This window comes from Lithobates pipiens, unplaced genomic scaffold, assembly GCF_037356315.1.
Source record: "Lithobates pipiens isolate NorthernLeopardFrog02 unplaced genomic scaffold, aLitPip1_a1.2 Scaffold_18, whole genome shotgun sequence".
Taxonomy (NCBI): domain Eukaryota; kingdom Metazoa; phylum Chordata; class Amphibia; order Anura; family Ranidae; genus Lithobates; species Lithobates pipiens.
This window is the reverse complement of record NW_027507758.1, coordinates 486,128,482-486,150,200: the sequence shown is the minus strand read 5'-3', so window position 1 is coordinate 486,150,200 and position 21,719 is coordinate 486,128,482. Positions and strand designations below refer to the sequence as shown.

The 21,719-nt window shown below is 45.5% G+C and overlaps 1 long non-coding RNA gene across 1 annotated transcript in view; it reads right to left on the bottom strand.

The window, feature by feature from the left end:
- LOC143988719 (uncharacterized) overlaps positions 1–21,469 on the bottom strand; it is an 87,138-nt gene extending 65,669 nt beyond the window's left edge. The window contains exons 1-2 of the long non-coding RNA XR_013276903.1: positions 20,699–21,469; positions 13,462–16,532 (exon numbers count right to left, since the gene is read on the bottom strand). This is a non-coding gene — a long non-coding RNA (uncharacterized LOC143988719). The remainder of the gene's footprint in view (positions 1–13,461; positions 16,533–20,698) is intronic.
- Positions 21,470–21,719: the final 250 nt, after the last annotated feature.

Sequence of the window (21,719 nt, the reverse complement as noted above, 5' to 3'; positions counted from 1 at the left end):
TCGGCCGTAGATGCGAGGTGAGTAAGGGGCTTGAATGTCGGATTTGACCGCATCGACCGTGAAGTGATCGGCTCGAGTAAACCCGCGTTGGGTAGAAAGGATGAAATACTTGAAAGATGACATAGACTTATGGTGGCGTAAGTGCGACTTTGCAAAACGAACATGATAAACGAACATGATAAGGTAACTATTGGAGTTTAGAAGAGCGGTAACAACAAAGTCCTACCTGCGACAGCGAGTGTGTAGCGTTCCGAGCGTGGGACAATCGATGAAGATATACGACCGATCTCGAAGGTACAACTACGTGGACATGCAGTGAGTTGGCAGAGTCAGCCTCTGCAATGCATTTGACACGAATCAGCTCAAAAATGTATGAGATGAATCTGATATAAATTGGCAGTAAGGAGTATCTGATACGAATTGGTTGTAGAGTGTATGCCATTCCTTACTGTGAAACCAAACACCTATCAACCACCCATCCCCCCAGGCTAGTCAAGTGCAGGAAAGACATCAGGTGGGTTTAATTACACCCCAATCAGCCACAGAAACCCATACAAACAATACCGGTTTATCTCAAAAAAGGATGAGAACAGTGAATTTTATAACCAGTGAAGCCTATGGCGAGTGATATTGGAGAACGACCGACAGCGACTCGAAGGCTTGGATCTATGAATGAATCGTACGTTTGGTAGAAAGAATTTACGAATGCACTATGCCTGTGCCGAACAATGTCGGGACATGAGTGTCAACAACTCAGAGGTAGGTTTTGCGAAAGGGGTGCAGGATAGTAAGCATGATAAGTCGCAAGTTTGCACATGATATGAAAAGATTCTGATACTACTTATCTGCGACCATGAGCGGGAACCGCCGACGAAGACCACGAATGAAGAAGCCGAAGTGCACCTACGATTGGACGCACGGATAGACGACCGTGAGGGAGCTGAGAAGAGTCGGCCCCTTGATGTGCAGTACCTTGCACTGGAACCGACACAGACCGTTGTGGGTGGTCTGATTATATACCCTCCAGGCTCCTCCCATAATTACGGGCCACCATACTGGCCCTCTTATATATATATGCCGGGTTTTTTTTAGCCCGATTTTTAATTTTTCTTTCATTCCCCCCCCCCCCCCTTTCATCTCATAAATTCTAACAGACACCTTTCACACTGGGGCCTTTTTCAGGTGCTTTTGGGCTAAAAAATAGGATTTTTAAAACAGCTTACCTGTAAAATCCTTTTCTTGGAGTACATCATAGGACACAGAGTCTCAAGTAATTACTTGGTGGGATGTCCCATAGCAATGCTACTTGAGGGGAGGGAGACACAACCCGTAGGGTAACCCCCAGACCTGAGGACTTATACTGCTGCCTGCAGCACACTGCACCCGAAGGCGATATCCTCATTCCATCTTATATGCACTTGATAAAATTTTGCAAATATATGTACTGAAGGCCAAGTCGCGGCCTTGCAGATTTGAGACCTGGAGGCCTGGTGACGCACTGCCCAAGAAGCACCAACCACTCTGGTAGAGTGCGCCTTAACTTGAAAAGGGGGAATCTTTCCCTTTAAATCATAAGTTTGAATTATAACTTGCCAAATGCACTTAGCGGCAGTGGATTTTGACGCTGCCTGTCCCTTCTTAGGACCCTCTGGCAGAAGAAATAAGACATCAGTCTTACGAATCGGAGCAGTTTTCTTAAATACATTTTCACTGCTCTCACTACATCAAGACGATGTAGTGACCTTTCTTCCCTGGAACAAGGTCTTGGGAAAAACCCTGGCAGGACAATATCTTCATTCGGATGAAAGCCTGAAACCACTTTTGGCAAAAACCTGGATGAGGGCGTAACACCACTCTGTCCTCATGAATAATCAAATATGACTCCTTACAAGAAAGAGCAGCCAATTCTGAAATCCTCCTTGCTGAGTATATAGCAAACGAAAATATCAGCTTCCTAGTCAGAAGGACTAAGGGAACATGCTGCAACGGTTTGAATGGCTGTTTTTCTAACACTGACAAAACAAATTTTAAGTCCCAAGGGCTTAAGAGTGATTTAACTGGCGGATTAATCCGCAGCACTCCTTGCATGAAACCCTGGACTAAAGAATGCATAGCAAGCAGTCTTTGAAATAAAAATTGAAGGCTGAGACATGGCCCTTAATAGTACTCAGGGCCAACTTCATCTCTACGCTTAATTGTAGAAAGGTAATAATTCTGCCTATGATATATCTCCGAGTGTACGAATCCTTGGATTCACACCAGGAAACGTAAGCTTTCCAGACTATATAATATATAGCTCTAGAAGCTGGCTTCCTAGCATTAATCAAAGTATATAACTGACCTGGAAAGCCCAAGTTTATCCAGAAGGTGGGTCTCAATAGCCAAGCCGTTAAATTTAGCATTAGTAAAGTAGGATGGAATATCAGCCCCTGAGATAGCAGGTCTGGCCTTAGTGGGAAGAGCCCTGGACCCTCCACTGCATCCTTACGATCTCTGCGTACCATGACCTTATGGGCCATGCTGGTGCTACCAGTATTACCGATTTTCTTTCCAGCTTGATCCTGCAAAGAACTTGAGGTAGCAACTGAATCGGGGAAAAGTGCATAGATCAGTAAAAACTGATCCCACGGGGTCGCCAACGCATCCATATGCGAGTGGGTCCCCTGTCCTGGATGCAAAGTTGACTAGCTTAGTGTTGAATCTGGACGCTAGAAGGTCTACGTCCGGAGTCCCCCATCTTTGGCAAACAACCTGAAACACTTTGGGGTGAAGAGACCATTCTCCTGGGAATAACTGCCGGTGACTTAGATAGTCCACCTGCCAATTCTCTACTCCCGGAATGAAAACTGCCAATAGGCATGGGACATTCTCTTCTGTACAAGTTAGAATCTGGTTCACCTCTCTCTGAGCTGAGAGACCTTGTGATTGATATATGCCACAGCCGTGGCATTGTCAGACTGGATGCTGGCAGGACAATTCTTTAACCTGGAGGTCCAGGTTTCTAGAGCCAGATACACTGCCGGAATCTCTAGGATGTCGATGGGCACGTCTCCTACTCCCCAGCCTGAAAGGCTGGCATCTGTCATTACTACCTTCCAGATAATTGATCTGAAGGACTTTCCCTTCAGCGGGTTCCAAGATAGTAACCACCAACTGAGGCTTTGGGACACTCATGGGGACAGCCACATTGGCAAGTCCAAAGCTTGAATCGTTTTTGTTCCAAGCAGACAGAATACTGCTTTCAGTTTCAAATGGAATGGAATAGGGAACTGCTTCGAATTAAGCTACCATCTTCCCTAACAACCTCATGTAAAGGCGAATTGAAGGATTTCTCTTTGACCTGATTATCCTCACGAGCTCCTATATGAAGCCGATCCTTGCAGGAGGCAAGAACACCTCTTTTCTGGGCTGTGTTTATGATCAGGCCCAGATACTCCAGCCTTCTTAGTGGCTTTAAGAAGGATTTCTTTAGGTTGAGAATCCAACCCAAACCTTCCAGGTAACTGCTTTTGATGGCTACACCTTGCTTCAAGAAAGCCACTGACTGGTCTATTAACAATAGATCGTCTAAGTAAGCCAAGACAGTTATGCCCTGTGCCCTTAACCTGACTATAGGTGGGGATAATACCTTAGTGAATACCCGAGGTGCTGTAGCAAGCCCGAAGGGCAAGGCTATTAACTGAAAATGCTTCTGTTCTACTTTGAACCGCAGAAACCTCTGGTGAGGAGGAAATATATGGACAAGCAGCTATGCATCTCTGATGTCGATGGACGCCAGAAGTTTTTCTACTTTCAGGATGGAAACGACTGACTTAATTGACCCCATGCAAATGGAGCGAATTTTCAGGAACCGATTTAGATTATGTAGATCTAGACTTGGTCTGATATCCCCATTTGGCACCGTAATTAGGTTTGAGTAAAACCTCAAACCTTGCTCTTGTTTGGGAATCTGTCTGATCATCCCTTGAGCCAATAATCGGTCTAATGCTTGCCTTTTCCCTGAATCCTTGGGAACGTTTGATCTCAGAAAGCGAGATGGTGGAAACTCTCAAAGCTCTAGCTTGTATCCTAGAGACACTGTGGAAAGAGTCCATTTGTCCTGAATCTCCCTTTGCCAGACTTTTGAGTACATCAGAAGTCTTCCCCCCACCTTGGTGAGAGAAGATGCCTCTTCATAACGAGGTCTTGTATTCTGCTTTGCAGACTTGTAGCCCCAGGTCTTCCTTTATGCCTGGTCTGATGGCAGAGGCCGAACAGTTTAAATGAAGTATGCTTATATTTTCTTTTGACTGGCAAAAGAGTACTATTTCCGCTGGAAATTGTTTGAATGTATTTATCCAAATTATCATCAAATAATCATTCTCCCTTAAAGGGGAAACTAGTTAGAAGGTTCTTACAAGGCGTCTCAGCTGACCAACCCTTTAACCAAAGGGTCCTTCGCATATGTACAAGTACAAACGCAAGGCGTGATGCCTGGTGAATAGAATCCTTCATAGCGTCTACAGCAAAGCATAATGCTTTAGGTAGCTCGGCCAGTTCCTGTGCTTGTTGTGCAGGGAGCTCATCTGAGAGCATCTGTGAACTGGTCCTTTAAGGACTGACAGATGCCTATAGCTGCAATTGCAGGCTGAGCAACAGTACCTGCTAAGAAAAAAGGGATTTTAACAGACCTTCCAACTTCTTATCTGTTGGATCTTTAAGCATAGGCGCATTGTCCACTGGGTAAGTTTTAAAAAAAATGTTTGTTTTTTTTGGGGGGGGGGGGGGGTTTCACATTGGAAATCGCAGCGTCAACTGCTGGAACTGCGGGAAAAAATGCTTATCCGGATGATCCCATTCGGTATAAATAAGCTTTTTTTAGTGATGCGTGGACGGGAAACGCATGCAAAGGCTGTAAAGGCTTCAAAGAACCCAAGGAAGAGACCGACCCTTCAGCTAACTCTGTTAGGGGTAGCATTCAAGTAGAGCGAACTATTTTTGCAAGCCTCTGCACTTCAGATTGTGAAGTAGGGATCCTTGGGAACTTCAAGTATTGTTTCCTCCACAGAGAAATAATCGCATGTCTTTCCTCCCGATCATCTGAGGGCAATACCCCATCCTGTCTACATAATTCTCTTGGACCTTCCACTGACTGTATAGAGTCTAAGGTGGGGGAGGGGATCTAGGACGCTTCCTATACACTGGATGGATGATGCGATTAAAGCCACTAATCTTCCTTCTAAGCCTTGCGAGCAGAGGAAAATGCATCTTGAGTCACATCTACAGGGGCTGAAGTGTGTGAAGCAGTTGCACCACCGCTAGCTTCCCATGTCTGATCTCTCTGAAGAGGAAGACAGTATGGAGGCATAACTGGGATTCCCAGCGCCTGGGGAGGTGACACCTTAGGTACCTTTACGGAAGGTCTGGAAGACATAGTGCAAAGCACAAGCAGAGGTACACACAAAATATTTGCTTGACAACAATTCTAGCAAAGACAATGTCACCAAAATAACATTTTTTTTGCTGTTAAGTAACAATAGTTTTTCCTGTCTGGAAATGCCTGTTTACACCCTTACATGTCCAGCACTCTGGTGTCTCTTAGTGTGACAGACTGCCTCTCTTCAGTTAAAAAGTCTTTCTGAAATGAGAGTGTCTGTGAAATAAAGCCTCAGGTGGAGCCTGATTGGCATCCTCAGTGCTTCCCCTCAGCTATGCGGCAAGTGCTGTGTGTGTGGACGTTATATCCATACACAGCGCTACACGACCTTGCGGACATGCCCCTCTGCATTCTCAGGCCCTGCTAGGGACCCGAATGGCCAACACAAAGTAAGGTGAACATACTATACACCTCTACAAGGGGGAGGGGAAGAGGGGAAGGGGAGGGGGGGGGGGGGTTCTGTCAGCAGATTTATAGTTTTTTAAAACCACAGAAGCATAGGGCAATGTTACTAGGTGGAAGTGCTGGGTTGTAATTAAACCATGCAGCTAAAGCAGCTGCCTCAACCAATCAGCCGCCGCCCATATAGAAGTTTATACACATCTCTGCATTAGCAACTGCTGTATCTTTTACCAAATCCCACAAGATCTATTTAAGTAAGAACCCCCTCTGCCGCTGGGACCACACATGTTCTGAGACAGAGCTGCACTAAGACACATACATAAGTAGTGTAAGTTACTCCTCATAGAGGAGACATTTATAAGGCACATAAAGGTATATTGAAGGAAAAAGCAAAGCTTCTTCCCTTACCTTGTCCTCGCTGCAGGATACTGCTGATTTAACAGACAGATCCAACTTTCACCCATCACAGCGGGCAGTGTAGTTTAAATCTTCAAAGACTGGGGCCCTTTTAATAGAGGTTCCACTCCTTTGGGCCTTGTATAGCACCCCTCAGGACAACTTTAGGAAATGTAGCAAGACCAAAAAGAGTCCTGGTTCCTAGGGTCCAGCTCTCAGAGAGAAGCTTTACAGGCAAAAACCTCTTTCTTGAATCGAGGTCCAGGTACCATCCTATGGCTTCAATGGCGAGGATGGATCCGGTTGTGGAGGTTTTTTTAATCCAGCATGGATCCCTCCTGGTGCTCCGCAGAGCACATCTTCACTCGTGACCAACACCTTAGACACTGGCGAAAAACTAAGTGCTCCTGGAAGGAGGAGGGGTTATATAGGTATAGTTAACTTCCTGTATTGGTTATACCAGTGTCAACACCTGAAGGTAGGCCTATAACCCACCAAGTAATTACTTGATACTCTGTGTCTTATGATGTACGATAAAGAAATAGCACCTGTAAAGTGCCTGCAAAATGGCTCCCCTGCAGTCTGTGTGAAAGCCTGAGTGCTTTCACACTGAGGTGATGCGCTGGCAGGATGTTAAAAAAAGTCCTGCAAGCAGCAAGTTTGGAGTGGTGTATACCGCTCCTTCACCACTCCTGCCCATTGAAATGAATGGGCACCACTGCCGAAGCGCATGCAATGCAATTTGGCAGCGGTGCTTCACGGGCATATTTAACCTCTTTCTCTGCCGCTAGCTGGGTTATAAGTGCCCCGCTAGAAGCTGAATAGTGCCGTTAAAATGATGGTAAAGTGCCTGCCCACTCCAGTGTGAAAGCAGCCTTAAGTAATAAGTGAAACAGCAAATTTCTTACATTTAAACATTTATTAACCCCTTCCCGCCGAGCGTACGCAGATCTGCATACTCGGCTTCCGGGGGGTATACCGGGATGATGCCTGCATCTGCAGGCATCATCCTGGTACCGTTTTTTCCAGCGGGCGATTGGCTATCCAGCCATAACAACCGAAGCGGCTAAAAGCCGCTCGGCTGTTATGCCGGAGGAGCGGGAGGGGACGTCTCCCCCCTCCCGCAGCTGTTACCGGTGCTACCGCTCGATCGGGAGCACCGATTCCCGATCCGATGCCTCCGGCTGCTGGGGAGGAACTGGAACGAAGCCGCAATCGGCTTCGTTCCAGTATCCTAATTGTAAACACGGAAGCGACGTCATGACGTCACTTTCCGTTTACTCGGCGATCTGAATACATTGAAGTGTAAAGGAGGGGTGGGTGGTCTTTTAGACCCCCGATCCCTCCATAAAGAGTACCTGTCACCACCTATTACTGTCACAAGGGATGTTTACATTTCTTGTGACAGCAATAAAAGTGATCAATTATTTTTTTTTTTAAAACAATTTATTCATTTTAAAATAAATAAAATAAATAAAAAACATTTTTTAAAGCGCCCGCCGTCCCCGCGAGCTCGCAAAGAAAAGAAAACGCATACGGAAGTCGCGCCCGCATATGTAAACGGTGTTCAAATCCCACATGTGAGGTATTGCCGTGATCGTCAGAGCGAGAGCAATAATTCTAGCACTAGACCTCCTCTGTAACGCTAACCTGGTAACCGTAAAAAAAATTTAAAGCGTCGCCTATTGAGATTTTTAGGTATTGTACTTTATCGTCAATCCACGAGTGCGTGCAATTATAAAGTGTGACATGTTTGGTATCCATTTACTCGGCGTAACATTATCTTTCACATTATGCAAAAAAATTGGGCTAATTTTACGTTTTTTTTTTTTTATTATTCATGAAAGTGTCCCTTTTCCCAAAAAGTTGCGTTTAAAACACTGCTGCGCAAATACCGTGTGACATAAAATATTGCAACAATCGCCGTTTTATTCTCTAGAGTCTCTGCTAAAAAATATATATATATATATTGTTTGGGGGTTCCAAGTAATAAGAAAAGAAAACGCATACGGAAGTCGCGCCCGCATATGTAAACAGTGTTCAAATCACACATGTGAGGTATCGCCGCGATCGTCAGAGCGAGAGCAATAATTCTAGCACTAGAACTCCTCTGTAACGCTAACCTGGTAACCGTAAAAATTTTTTAAAGCATCGCCTATTGAGATGTTTAGGTACCGTCATTTGTCGTCATTCCACGAGTGCGTGCAATTATAAAGTGTGACATGTTTGGTATCTATTTACTCGGGGTAACATCATCTTTCACATTATGCAAAAACATAAGTGTTTACAAGTTAAAATACATATTTTTTGCTAGAAAATTACTTGGAACCCCCAAACATTATATATATATATTTTTTTAGCAGAGACTCTAGAGAATAAAACGGCAATTGTTGCAATATTTTATGTCACACGGTATTTGCGCAGTGGTGTTTTAAACGCAACTTTTTGGGAAAAGGGACACTTTCATGAATAAAAAAAAAAAAAACAGTAAAATTAGCCCAATTTTTTTGCATAATGTGAAAGATAATATTACGCCGAGTAAATAGATACCAAACATGTCACACTTTATAATTGCGCGCACTTGTAGATTGACGACAAAGTACGGTACCTAAAAATCTCAATAGGCGACGCTTTAAATTTTTTTTACGGTTACCAGGTTAGCGTTACAGAGGAGGTCTAGTGCTAGAATTATTGCTCTCGCTCTGATGATCGGGGCGATACCTCACATGTGTGATTTGAACACCGTTTACATACGCGGGCGCGACTTCCGTATGCGTTTTCTTTGCTTCGCGAGCTCGCGGGGACAGCGGGCGCTTTAAAAAAAATGTTTTTATTTATTTTATTTATTTTAAAATGGCTAAATTGTTTTTAAAAAAAATAAATAAATTGATCACTTTTATTGCTGTCACAAGGAATGTAAACATCCCTTGTGACAGTAATAGGTGGTGACAGGTACTCTTTATGGAGGGATCGGGGGTCTAAAAGACCCCCCACCCCTCCTTTACACTTCAATGTATTCAGATCGCCGAAAACGGCGATTCTGAATACCGGATATTTTTTTAAAACCGGCGCCATTGGCAGCCGAGTAAACGGGGAGTGACGTCATGACGTCGCTTCCGTGTTTACGATGAGGAGACTGGAACGAAGCCGATTACGGCTTCGTTCCAGTTCCTCCGCAGCAGCCGGAGGCGTCGGATCACTGATCGGTGCTCCCGATCGAGCGGGAGCACCGGTAACAGCGGCGAGAGGCAGCGGGAGGGGGGGCTTTTAGCCGCATCGGTTGTTATGCCTGGATAGCCAATCGCCTGCTGCAAAAAACGGTACTGGGTTGATGCCTGCAGGTGCGGGCATCATCCCGGTATAACCCCCAGAAGCCGAGTACGCATATCTGCGTACGCTCGGCGGAAAAGGGTTAATAACCGTCATTTATATGTAAATAGCGGCAGCATTTTTATGTAAATAACTGAGGCTGGTGGCATAGATATGTAAAGAAAGGTGGCATTCATATGTATATCATGCCCCCCTGCAGTGAGGAGAAGATGTGCTGTAACCTATAGAAACCAGTGAGCAGTATTACTGTACAGTAATCTCTAGCAACCAATCAACAAGCAGAAATCATGTGCTGTAACCTCTAGCAACTAATCAGTGAGCCGTAATGTGTGCTGTAACCTCTAGCAACCAGTCAGTAAGCATTTATGATATGCTGTCTAGCTGCTATTTATTGTATCTCTCAGAGAAGGCGGAGAGCGAAATTGCATGGGGGAAGAGGGGCAAGAAAATTTTTGCCCCAGGTCCAATCAATATTAAAAAGACGGCCCTGGTGGGTAGTATATGCAGGAGAGGAATGTGGAGCGTATGGAGGTGGATAGTATATTCTGGAGTGGAGTGCAGAGTGTATGGAGGTGGGTAGTATGTGCAGGAGACGAGTGCGAAGTGCAGAGAGTATGGAGGTGGGTAGTATGTGAGTGATCGGTATCGAATGTTCGCTAAGTACCATTCAGAAAAGGAAGGGGCCGGTAAATCACATATACACAGACCCCCTTTTCCACTCCATCCTGACAGTTGCGCGCCCCCCCTCCCCAGCCCGTGGGAGAGGAGGGAATTGGAGGAAGAGAAAGACATGGGGACAGTCAGGGATGATCAGTGGGGGGGGGGGGGGGTTGAACAGCTGTGAACACTAATCTCCCTGCATCCCCAACTGGACATGTGTGCAGGACTGACAGGGGGCTGTGAGCACGTTCTGCTTTTGCCCAGAATGCTTTCTGCCTCCCCTGTGTGCACTCTGGCCAAGGGGAGAGTAGATGTGTGTAACCGTACATTGCTGCATCATCCGGCGGTAGCCTGCAATCGTGGCACGGAGAGGCAGAATGGGGAGATGTCAAGGCATTTCCCTGTTCTGCCTAGCAACATGACAGGGATCTACTGCTCCCAGTGATCGGGAGCAGTGAGCTCTGTCATGTTCTAGTGAGCCCACCCCTCCTACAGTTAGAACATGCTGAGGGAACAGTTAACCCCTTGACTAAGTCCTTCCCTGCCAGTGACATTTGCACAGTAATCAGTGCACTTTTATAGCACAGATCGCTGCGTAAATGCCAATGGTCCCAAAATAGTGTCACGTGTTTGATCTGTCCGCTGCAATTTCGCCATCACAATAAAAAAATAAATTTTAAATTGCAAATCGCCGCCATTACTAATAATTACATTTTAAAAAATGACATAAATCTGTCTCCTATTTTGTAGATGCGATAACTTTTGCGCAAACCAATCAATATACTCTTATTGCAATTTTTTTTACCAAAAATATGTAGAATAAATATTGGCCTGAACTGTGGAAGAAATTAGTTTTTTTATATATTTTTGGGGGATTTTTTTTTATAACAAAAAGTAAAAAAAAATAACTTTTTTCAAAACTGACTCTCTTTTTTTGTTTATAGCGCAAAAAATAAAAACCGCAGAGGTGATGAAATACCACCAAAAGAAAGCTCTATTTGTGGAAAAAAAAAGGATACTAAATTTTGTTTGGGTACAACATCGCACGGCCGCTCAACTGTCAAAGCGACGCAGTGCCGTATCGAAAAAAAAGTTCTTGGTCAGGAAGGGGGTAAATCCTTCCGGGGCTGAGGTGGTTAATAGAGATATGAGTAATATTCAGTAATTAAAACTAGCATATTACGGTAATACCTCGGATTGTGAGTAACATGGTTAACCACTTCAGCGCTGGAAGATTTTACCCCCTTCCTGATCAGAGCATTTTTTGCAATTTGGCACTGCGTCGCTTTAGCGGACAATTGTCGTGCTACGTTGTACCCAAACAAAATTGACGTCCTTTTTCCCACAAATAGAGCTTTCTTTTGGTGGTATTTGATCACCTCTGCAATTTTTATTTTTTGCGCTATAAACAAAAAAAAGGCAGTCAATTTTGAAAAAAAAAGCAATATTTTTTACTTTTTGCTATAATAAATATCCCCAAATATATATATTTAACCCCTTCCTGCTGAGCGTACGCAGATGTGCATACTCGGCTTCCGGGGGTTATACCGGGATGATGCCCGCACCTGCAGGCATCATCCCGGTACCGTTTTTCACAGCGGGCGATCGGCTATCCAGCCATAACAACCGATGCGGCTAAAAGACGCTCGGCTGTTATGCCGGAGGAGCAGGAGGGGACTTCCCCCCTCCCGCCGCTCTTACCGGTGCTCCCGCTCAATCGGGAGCACCGATGCACGATCGGATGCCTCCGGCTGCTGGGCAGGGACTGGAATGAAGCCGTAAACGGCTTCATTCCAGTCTCCTAATAGTAAACACGGAAGCGACGTCATGACGTCACTTCCCGTTTACTCGGCTGCCAATGACGCCGGATTTAAAAATATATACAGTATTCAGAGTCACCGAAAACGGCGATCTGAATACTTTGAAGTGTAAAGGAGGGATCGGGGGTCTTTTAGACCCCCGATCCCTCCACAAAGAGTACCTGTCACAGGAATGTTTACATTCCTTGTGACAGCAATAAAAGTGATCAAAAAAAATAAAAAACAATTTATTAATTTTAAAATAAATTTAAAAAAATTTAAAGTGCCCGCCGTTGCCGCGAGCTTGTGAAGCAAAGAAAGCGCATACGGAAGTCGCGCCTGCATATGTAAAAGGTGTTCAAATCACACATGTGAGGTATCGCCACGATCGTCAGAGCGAGAGCAATAATTCTAGCACTAGACCTCCTCTGTAACTCTAACCTGGTAACCGTAAAAAAAACTTAAAACGTCGCCTATTGAGATGTTTAGGTACCGTCATTTGTCGTCATTCCACGAGTGCGTGCAATTATAAAGTGTGACATGTTTGGTATCTATTTACTCGGGGTAACATCATCTTTCACATTATGCAAAAAAATTGGGCTAATTTTACGGTTTCGTTTTTTTTTTAATTTATCAAAGTGTCCCTTTTCCCAAAAAGTTGCATTTACAACACCGCTGCGCAAATACCCTGTGACATAAAATATTGCAACAATCGTCGTTTTATTCTCTAGAGTCTCTGCTAAAAAAATATATTGTTTGGGGGTTCCAAGTAATTTTCTAGCAAAAAATATGGATTTTAACTTGTAAACACCAAATGCCAAAAATAGGCTTAGTCATGAAAGGGTTAAAAAAACCACACATTTCTTTCTCAGTTTAGGCCGATATGTATTATTGCGATTTCTTTTTACCAACAATATGTAGAAGTGTATATTAATTGGTTTGCGCAAATGTTATAGCGTCTAAAAAACAGGGGATAGACTTATGGCATTTTTATGTGCTTCCAGCTGCCACTAGCACTCTGACATCGGCTCCTACCCGAGGCCTCCCGAGTCAATTCCCAATGTACAAGCTTGGCACGGGACGGGGTCGGAGTGTCACTGGAGCTCACAGCCCCGCTCGCTCCTTGCTCGAGGAATTTACAGCATGCTTATGTCGGTTGTTGCTCAAGTGGAGTGGACTAGAACAGTCATTTTGCGGCACCAATGGGGCTCACAATTTTCCGTTAGTGCAGGCTTAAGGGGAAACTGCTTTGGGCCCTAAAACAATGACTGGACCCTGGGCAGCTGCCCCGTTTTTCCCCTGCGTTAAAAACTGCGCTGCTTGCGGGTAATTTTTCGGGGCAATGGCTGGTGATAGCACTTCAATCATCATGACACCATGCTTGATTGTTGTCAGGATGATTGAAGCACATTATTTATATTATTACATCATAATATAGAACTAAATAGTTCAACTCACCCTAATGTAGAATTAGTGGGAGCCTCGAGTGTGTCACTTGCCACCAGATGCAGTGGGTCACTTGATACCGTCGCCACTCGTCACTAACCAGCCGCTAGATGCAGCTCCTCTCTGTAGCCTGTCAGCACAAACACCAGATGCAGAGTGTCACTTTAAGGCCAAATTTGTAAAGGTTTTTTGCAGTGAAATAACCTAATTGACATGCATCCCTCTTCTTGCAGTCTCTCCCCAGTGGTACGGCATCTGGGAGGATCCTGCATTTGAGAGCGGGCAAACCGGCACATGCGCCGTTGCCATGCTGCGTTCCGTCCTATGACAGTGAGAGTGGAGCAGTGGTGGTCCAAAGCAGGTGGGAGAGACGTTGATGTCATCTCTCTGCTCACAAGCCACATATCTTTCAGTGCTGACTTTGTGGCCAGACTGCAAACAGGGCCCAGACCAGTATCGGTCCGGGGGTTGGGGACCCCAGATTTAAGTCTTTCAGCTTTATTAAAGTGTAAGCCAAGTCAAAACTTTTTATTTGTGTTTTGGATAAAGCTGGGAAGAGTTAGCAGCCCTGTTCAATACTGAGCTGTCCCTGGAGCAGGAATAGAGGAGAAATCTTCCAGTGGGGACACCAGTTCTACCAACTAAGAGGGTACTTTGTTCATTCTTTAGGGCAGGAAGAGTAAAGAATCTCCACAATGGAAGACAGATGGCGAAAAAATTATGATTTTAACTTTTCCTACTTTATCCAAAACATAAAAAATACACTAGATTGGCTTTAGAAAATGCAGAGGATAAGGCTCATTAAGAGGGAATAAAAATACCATTAAATCATGATAGATCAATGAGTCAAGAATCTTGTGTTTCACACGTTTGCACCATGGGGGGTAAGTGATCCTGGTTTACAACCTGAACATTCAGAACAACGTGCACTACCCGATCACCCAGTGTTATGGAGAAATAAAGCCCTCGCTCACATCGGCGCAAGTTGACATGCCAAATCACAGCCTATTGCCGGCAATGTCCCATTCGGTGTGACACCGACTTTGCAGCGCCGCACCAATATACGCAAGTAGTTCCTGCACTACTTTTGGCAACATCCAGGGCGATTTCAATAGACATCTGTGCATGAACCCACACAGATGTGTTTCAAATTGCTGCTGAACGCACACTGAAATGTGGGTTTGAAATTGTGCGAGTTTGGCTGAATTGGCATGATTTCAAACCCGCCTTCAATATGAACGAGGGCTTAAAGCGGTTTAAACCAAAAATGTAATATATTGCATCTGATCAATCATTAGATGTGGTGGCTGCAAAAGTTTTATTTTTTCCCACTTGGCTTTCACCTAGTGATCTGGCCAATAACCCGTCTCCTGTATAAGTGAAATACAACTCTGGAGGAATGAGCACAGGCGGCACAGCAGCACAGTCTGGGAGGGGAGAGGAAGCGTTCAATATATTAGCTTTTTTTTTAGACACGGTAACAAATGAAAGCCAAAGTCAAGCTCACATTTATTTTCCATTTTGGATAAAAGTTTTTTATGAATAAATAGAACCTGAACATTTTAATCACCGCTGTCATTGTTAAGTGGTTTGTCTTTTCAATGTAAACTGATACATTCTGATGGAGAGCTTGTTCTTTTGAACTTGTACTTGTTGGCTGGACCAGATGGAAATTAGCATCTAAAAAAGAAAACAAATGCATCATCACATCTAAGAATTGGATAGCTTCAATAAATGTTTGCTTTTGGGTTTAATCCTAATTTACACCCTTCCTATGAGACTGATACTCATGGCTTTGGTTCAACCTTCAGGCGGCCCTGGCTCTCTATATGGTGACAGCAATGACAATTAACCCCTAGACATTGGGAAGGAGGCGAGCAAGCTATATGGGCACCCGGAAGGACAAGACACGCCTATGGGCAAGATCCACCAATGGGACATCCAGAAGGAAAAAAGACTAATCTATGGACACAACACCCCTATGGGCACCCCAAAGGAGAAGACCCACCTATAGCACATATAGTGTAAGAAAAAGAATGCGCTGAAATGAAAAACCTAAAAATAAGCTGCAACACAAAGTGAAATAAACACAAATACAAATGATAAACAAAATATGGTTGCACTCTAAACTCTTAACCTTATAAAATGTGATAAGTGATCAGTGAGTGATAACTCAAAAAATAGTGCCACATGTAAATTAATAACTCATAACTTAAATCAGAATTCCAATGACGGTCTAACTTCCAATCGAAAAATCCTTAGCAAATGTTGAGGATATCAACTTGTGAACAGTTCCAAAAAATTAGTGTGACTTTGCTTGACAGATCCTCCGCCACAAGAAATGCGCTTACTAGCTGCACAGACAAGTAATGCCTGTGGCTAACACCCAGCCAGGGCCTTTTCCTCAGTCGTATTCCAATATCGGTCAAATAACTGCATCTGTGGGGGGTCTTCTGGTCTGGACCTTTTAGCCCCTGTACACACGGTTGGACATTCCGACGGAAAATGTCCGATCGGACTGTGTTGTCGGATAATCCAACCGTGTGTGGGCTCCATTGGACTTTTTCCATCAGAATGTCCGACCAACAAAGTCTGAGAGCTGGATATAAAATTTACCGACAACATGATCCGATCGGACTTTGTCCGATCATTTGTAAAGAATTCCGATCAGACAAAGTGCCACGCATGCTCAGATCAAATTACGAGAGCAAAGCTATTGGCTACTAGCCTGAGCATAGTCCCTTCGTAACAAACGAACGTCATCACGTTCCAAACGATTGGATTTTCCGACAACTTTGTCCAACCATGTGTATGCAACACCGGTTTCGGACAAAATCAGTCGGGAAAAAAAAGCGACGGATTTTGTGGTCGGAATGTCCGACTGTGTGTACAAGGGTTAACTGAAATGAATCCTCCGCTGTAAGCTTGTATACAGCTCAGTGCATGATGGTGCGAACGTGGCACATGTTCTCATCCTTGGTCATGGCGATGGCAGCAGAACACCCAGACACTTAAAACCATCTTCTTCTTCCACAAGCAGCGTGTACAAGAGAGGAAAGAGAACACACCACAGCTATGGGCACCTGAAAGGAATTCAATGAACATAATGATAATCATAAAAATGCCTATTTTCTTATGTGTATACATGTTTCCATGCAACTCCTTACTTATCACAGTGCCTTGCGAAAGTATTCGGCCCCCTTGAACTTTTCAACCTTTTGCCACATTTCAGGCTTCAAACATAAAGATATAAACATTTTATTTTTTGTGAAGAATCACCAACAAGTGGGACACAATTGTGAAGTGGAACGAAATCTATTGGATTTTTGAAACTTTTTTAACTAATAAAAAAATGAAAAGTGGGGCGTGCAAAATTATTCGGCCCCCTTGCGTTAATACTTTGTAGAGCCACCTTTTGCTGCGATTACAGCTGCAAGTCGCTTGGGGTATGTCTCTATCAGTTTTGCACATCGAGAGACTGAAATTCTTGCCCATTCTTCCTTGCAAAACAGCTCGAGCTCAGTGAGGTTGGATGGAGAGCGTTTGTGAACAGCAGTTTTCAGCTCTTTCCACAGATTCTCGATTGGATTCAGGTCTGGACTTTGACTTGGCCATTCTAACACCTGGATACGTTTATTTGTGAACCATTCCTTTGTAGATTTTGCTGTATGTTTGGGATCATTGTCTTGTTGGAAGATAAATCTCCGTCCCAGTTTCAGGTCTTTTGCAGACTCCAACAGGTTTTCATCCAGAATGGTCCTGTATTTGGCTGCATCCATCTTCCCCTCAATTTTAACCATCTTCCCTGTCCCTGCTGAAGAAAAGCAGGCCCAAACCATGATGCTGCCACCACCATGTTTGACAGTGGGGATGGTGTGTTGAGGGTGATGAGCTGTGTTGCTTTTACGCCAAACATATCGTTTTGCATTGTGGGCAAAAAGTTCGATTTTGGTTTGATCTGACCAGAGCACCTTCTTCCACATGTTTGGTGTGTCTCCCAGGTGGCTTGTGGCAAACTTTAGACGAGACTTTTTATGGATATCTTTGAGAAATGGCTTTCTTCTTGCCACTCTTCCATAAAGGCCAGATTTGTGCAGTGTACGACTGATTGTTGTCCTATGGACAGACTCTCCCACCTCAGCTGTAGTTCTCGGCAGTTCATCCAGAGTGATCATGGGCCTCTTGGCTGCATCTCTGATCAGTCTTTTCCTTGTCTGAGCTGAAAGTTTAGAGGGACGGCCAGGTCTTGGTAGATTTGCAGTGGTCTGATACTCCTTCCATTTCAAAGTGATAGCTTGCACAGTGCTCCTTGGGATGTTTAAAGCTTGGGAAATCTTTTTGTATCCAAATCCGGCTTTAAACTTCTCCACAACAGTATTACGGACCTGCCTGGTGTGTTCCTTGGTCTTCATGATGCTCTCTGCGCTTTCAACAGAACCCTGAGACTATCACAGAGCAGGTGCATTTATACAGAGACTTGATTGACACAGGTGGATTCTATTTATCACCATCAGTCATTTAGGACAACATTGGATCATTCAGAGATCCTCGCTGAACTTCTGGAGTGAGTTTGCTGCACTGAAAGTAAAGGGGCCGAATAATTTTGCACGCACCACTTTTCAGTTTTTTATTTGCTAAAAAAGTTTAAAATATCCAATAGATTTCGTTCCACTTCACAATTGTGTCCCACTTGTTGGTGATTCTTCACAAAAAATTAAAATTTTATATCTTTATGTTTGAAGCCTGAAATGTGGCAAAAGGTTGAAAAGTTCAAGGGGGCCGAATACTTTCGCAAGGCAGTGTATATAGTAAACAGCTTAGCTCTGCTTTGGAACCAAAGATGATGCCTATACCCTTCTGCCCCCGCCCCGCACTGGAGGTATGAGGAAGTAAAGAGACGAACCAGCAACAACCAAGCCTCAGCATCAAGTTTCTGCATTCTTCTTGTATTTCAGCCAATAAGATGTACCTTTTAGACTGACCGCATTTACATAGTAGTGAGTTATAATCTATTGTCCTTTGAGTATAAAACGTTGGACACCACCCTACAATAAACAGAGATTAGGAAGTGATTGAACTGAGCAGTCAGAGTGATTACTTCTGGCGTGCATGCACATCTACACTACATAATTAGGACCAGCGGCAGACATCTGACGTGAACCCGATTGCAGTTCACATCTATTACAGGCTAGAAGGGAGAGGCCCACCTACAGGCACCCACCTACGGGCACCAGTTTGATGTTCTCCTTCTCCATGAATTCCAGGGCACAGAGACATTCTCCATGTGGCTGAAGGTAGGTGTGTGGTGGTACTTGGTGTCCATCCTCTTGTGTCTCAGCACCCCAATCAGTCAGAGGACATTGCTCGGGTCGAACTTCTGCAAGGATTTTTGACACCCTAGGCAAGACCTAATTTTACCCCCCCATTGGCTCTGCACCGACTCCACCCCCTTTGTCCTGTCCATAAATACAATGGAGATGGCAGAGGTGGAGATTTTTGCAGCTCCTCTCCACCTATTTCTTCAGCCTTGGTCCGCAGGCCTGCACCTGTGCCTTTGGACCCAGCCTGAAGACAAATAGTGGTGGCACCAGCTCACTTCCACAGCCATGGTCCGCAGGTATATGGACAGGCTAACTCTGTAACTGCCTGTCCATACAAGCAGACAGATATCCTGACAATGCTTTACAGTCTCCAAGTAAAAATAATAATAATAAATGCAATTTTTTTTACCTGCAACAAGATCTGCATTTATTATTTTTTTACAAAGGTGAACTTGAACCTCCATACCTCAGATCACCCCGATTCCTATATTTTCACACCTCAGATCACCACAATTACTTCATCACTGTAGTCCCCTGCACACCTTTTTGTCATTGTACCACCCTGAAAGCCTGTTCCCCTCTGCGCCCTCCCACACCTCTGTTCCCCACTGTATCCCCACCTCTATGTCACACTGTAACCCCCGACCCCCCACACACTTCAGTTCCTCTCTGTACCCCCCTGCACATCTGTCCCCTGCATATCAGTGCCTCTCTTTACCCCTCTCTGTACCCCCCAGCATATCTGTTCCCCCCACCCTGCACATCAGCTCCTCTCTGTACCCCCTTGCACATCTGCCCCCCCCCACACATCAGTTCCCCTCTGTAACCTCTCTGAACCCCCCCTGCACATCTTTCCCCCACATACAAGTTCCTCTCTGTACCCCCCCTACACATCTGCCCACACACACACACACACCAGTTCCCCTCTGTACCCACCCTGCACATCTGTCTCCCCTGCAAATCAGCTCCTCTCTGTACCCCCCTGCACATCAGTTCCTCTCTGTAACCTCTGTAGACCCCTGCACATCTGTCCCCCCACCCTGCTCATTGGTTCCTCTCTGCACCCCCCCTGCACATCTGTACCCCCCTTACACATCTGTCCCCTCCACCCGCACATTTGATCCTGTCTGTACACATCTGTCCCCCCCACCCTCACATCATTTCCTCTCTGTACCCCCCCTGCAAATCAGTTCCTCTCTGTACCCCCTGCACATCTGTCCCCCCACCCTGCAAATCAGTTCTCTGTACAACCCCTGCACATGTTTCCCCCCGCCCTGCACATCTGTTCCTCTCTGTACCCCCCTGCACATCAATTGCTCACTGTACCCCACTGCACATCAATTCCTTTCTGACCCCCCCCCCCATGAGTTCTTCTCTGTACCCCCCTGCATATCTGTTCCCTCCACCCTGCACATCAGTTCCTTACGGTAACCTCTCTGTATCCCCCTGCAAGTCCGCCTCCACCCCGCACATCAATTCCTCTCTGTACTCATCTCTGTACCACCCCTGCACATCAATTCCTCTCTGTACCCCCCTGAACATCTGCTTCCACCCGCGCATCAATTCCTCTCTGACCCCCGCACATCAGTTCTTCTCTGTACCCCCCTGCATATCTGTTCCTCACGGTAACCTCTCTGTTCCCCCCTGCACATCCGCCCCCCCCCCCGCACATCTGTTCCTCTCTGTAGCACTCTGCACATCAATTCCTCTCTGTACCCCCACCCCCCGCTCATCAATTCCTCTTTGTACTAGCCCCCCGCACATTGATTCCTTTCTGTACCCCTCCCCGCACACATCGGTTCCAGTGTACACAATGCAATGCAGACAGCAGATTCAACATTTTTTTTTTTTTATTCAGCTGACTACGTGCAGCACTGAGCATACTGCCTGTTTTTTACTACCTGAGCCAGCGGCGGTGGTGGACTCACCTCGAGGAGTGGCACTGCTGCCTGTCCTCCCACAACAGATCTCCGATGATCCAGGAGGAGGGAGGGGAAATTGCAGCAAGTCCATGCAGGCTTATATGCCAGACGCCGGGCTTCCATCTCACCCGTCCCAGCAGCACTTCCGGACTGGTCGGTGTCCTATCAGATACTGTCCCCCATCACATAGTGTCCGACGAGAAGCCAAACATCTCCGAAGAAGAACGGCGCCTGCGCACTGTGTCCAGGTTCAAGCACCACCATCCAAGTGGACATAGAGTTAGAATATAAGAGAGCCGAGCAAAGCGAGGCTGTGCCCGAAGCGTGGTAAACCCCTTTACTATAAGCAACCCTATGTCCACTTGGATGGTGGGGCTTCAACCTGGACTCAGTGCGCAGGCACCACTCTTCTTCTGAGATGTTCAGCTTCTCCTTGTCCCCCGTACTGCGCAAGCGCTGCGCAGTACGGCACGGAAACTATCCGATAGGCGGACACTTTGTGTCAGAACACCGACTGCTCCTTGTTCCAGCTCTCTCCCCTCCCCTGATCACTGCTGCTGCTAGGGCAGCACTGCAGGCTGGGGACAGAGTGGTCCCATAGAAATCAGGCTGACAGAATGGAGTGGAGAGGGCAAATTGTTTCTGCACAGAGCGTGGGGATGTCTTCACAGGTACATTTTACCACCCCCCTAGCCTGGCACAATAAGACACCTATGCTGCCTTATGAATGGTGACGCCGGCTGGCCCATCAGGTATTTGAATAATCCAAATCCCGATTTTGCCACCTCCTCCTCCCCGTACAGAGCTGAATCTATTGCTGGGAGACCAGCACCATCTACTGGGTGACTGATTATACAACCGCTACTGCCAGCTCCAGGTCTCTCCATCACTGGCAGAGCTATGACCCTCCACACCTGTCAGCCAACCCAACCAATGAAGGAAGCTTCATAGATCTATATCTGTTATGATGTCTTGGTGGATCTGAGTCTTATCATTTACTGAGCAGTCTAATAAGAAGGAGAGCAGA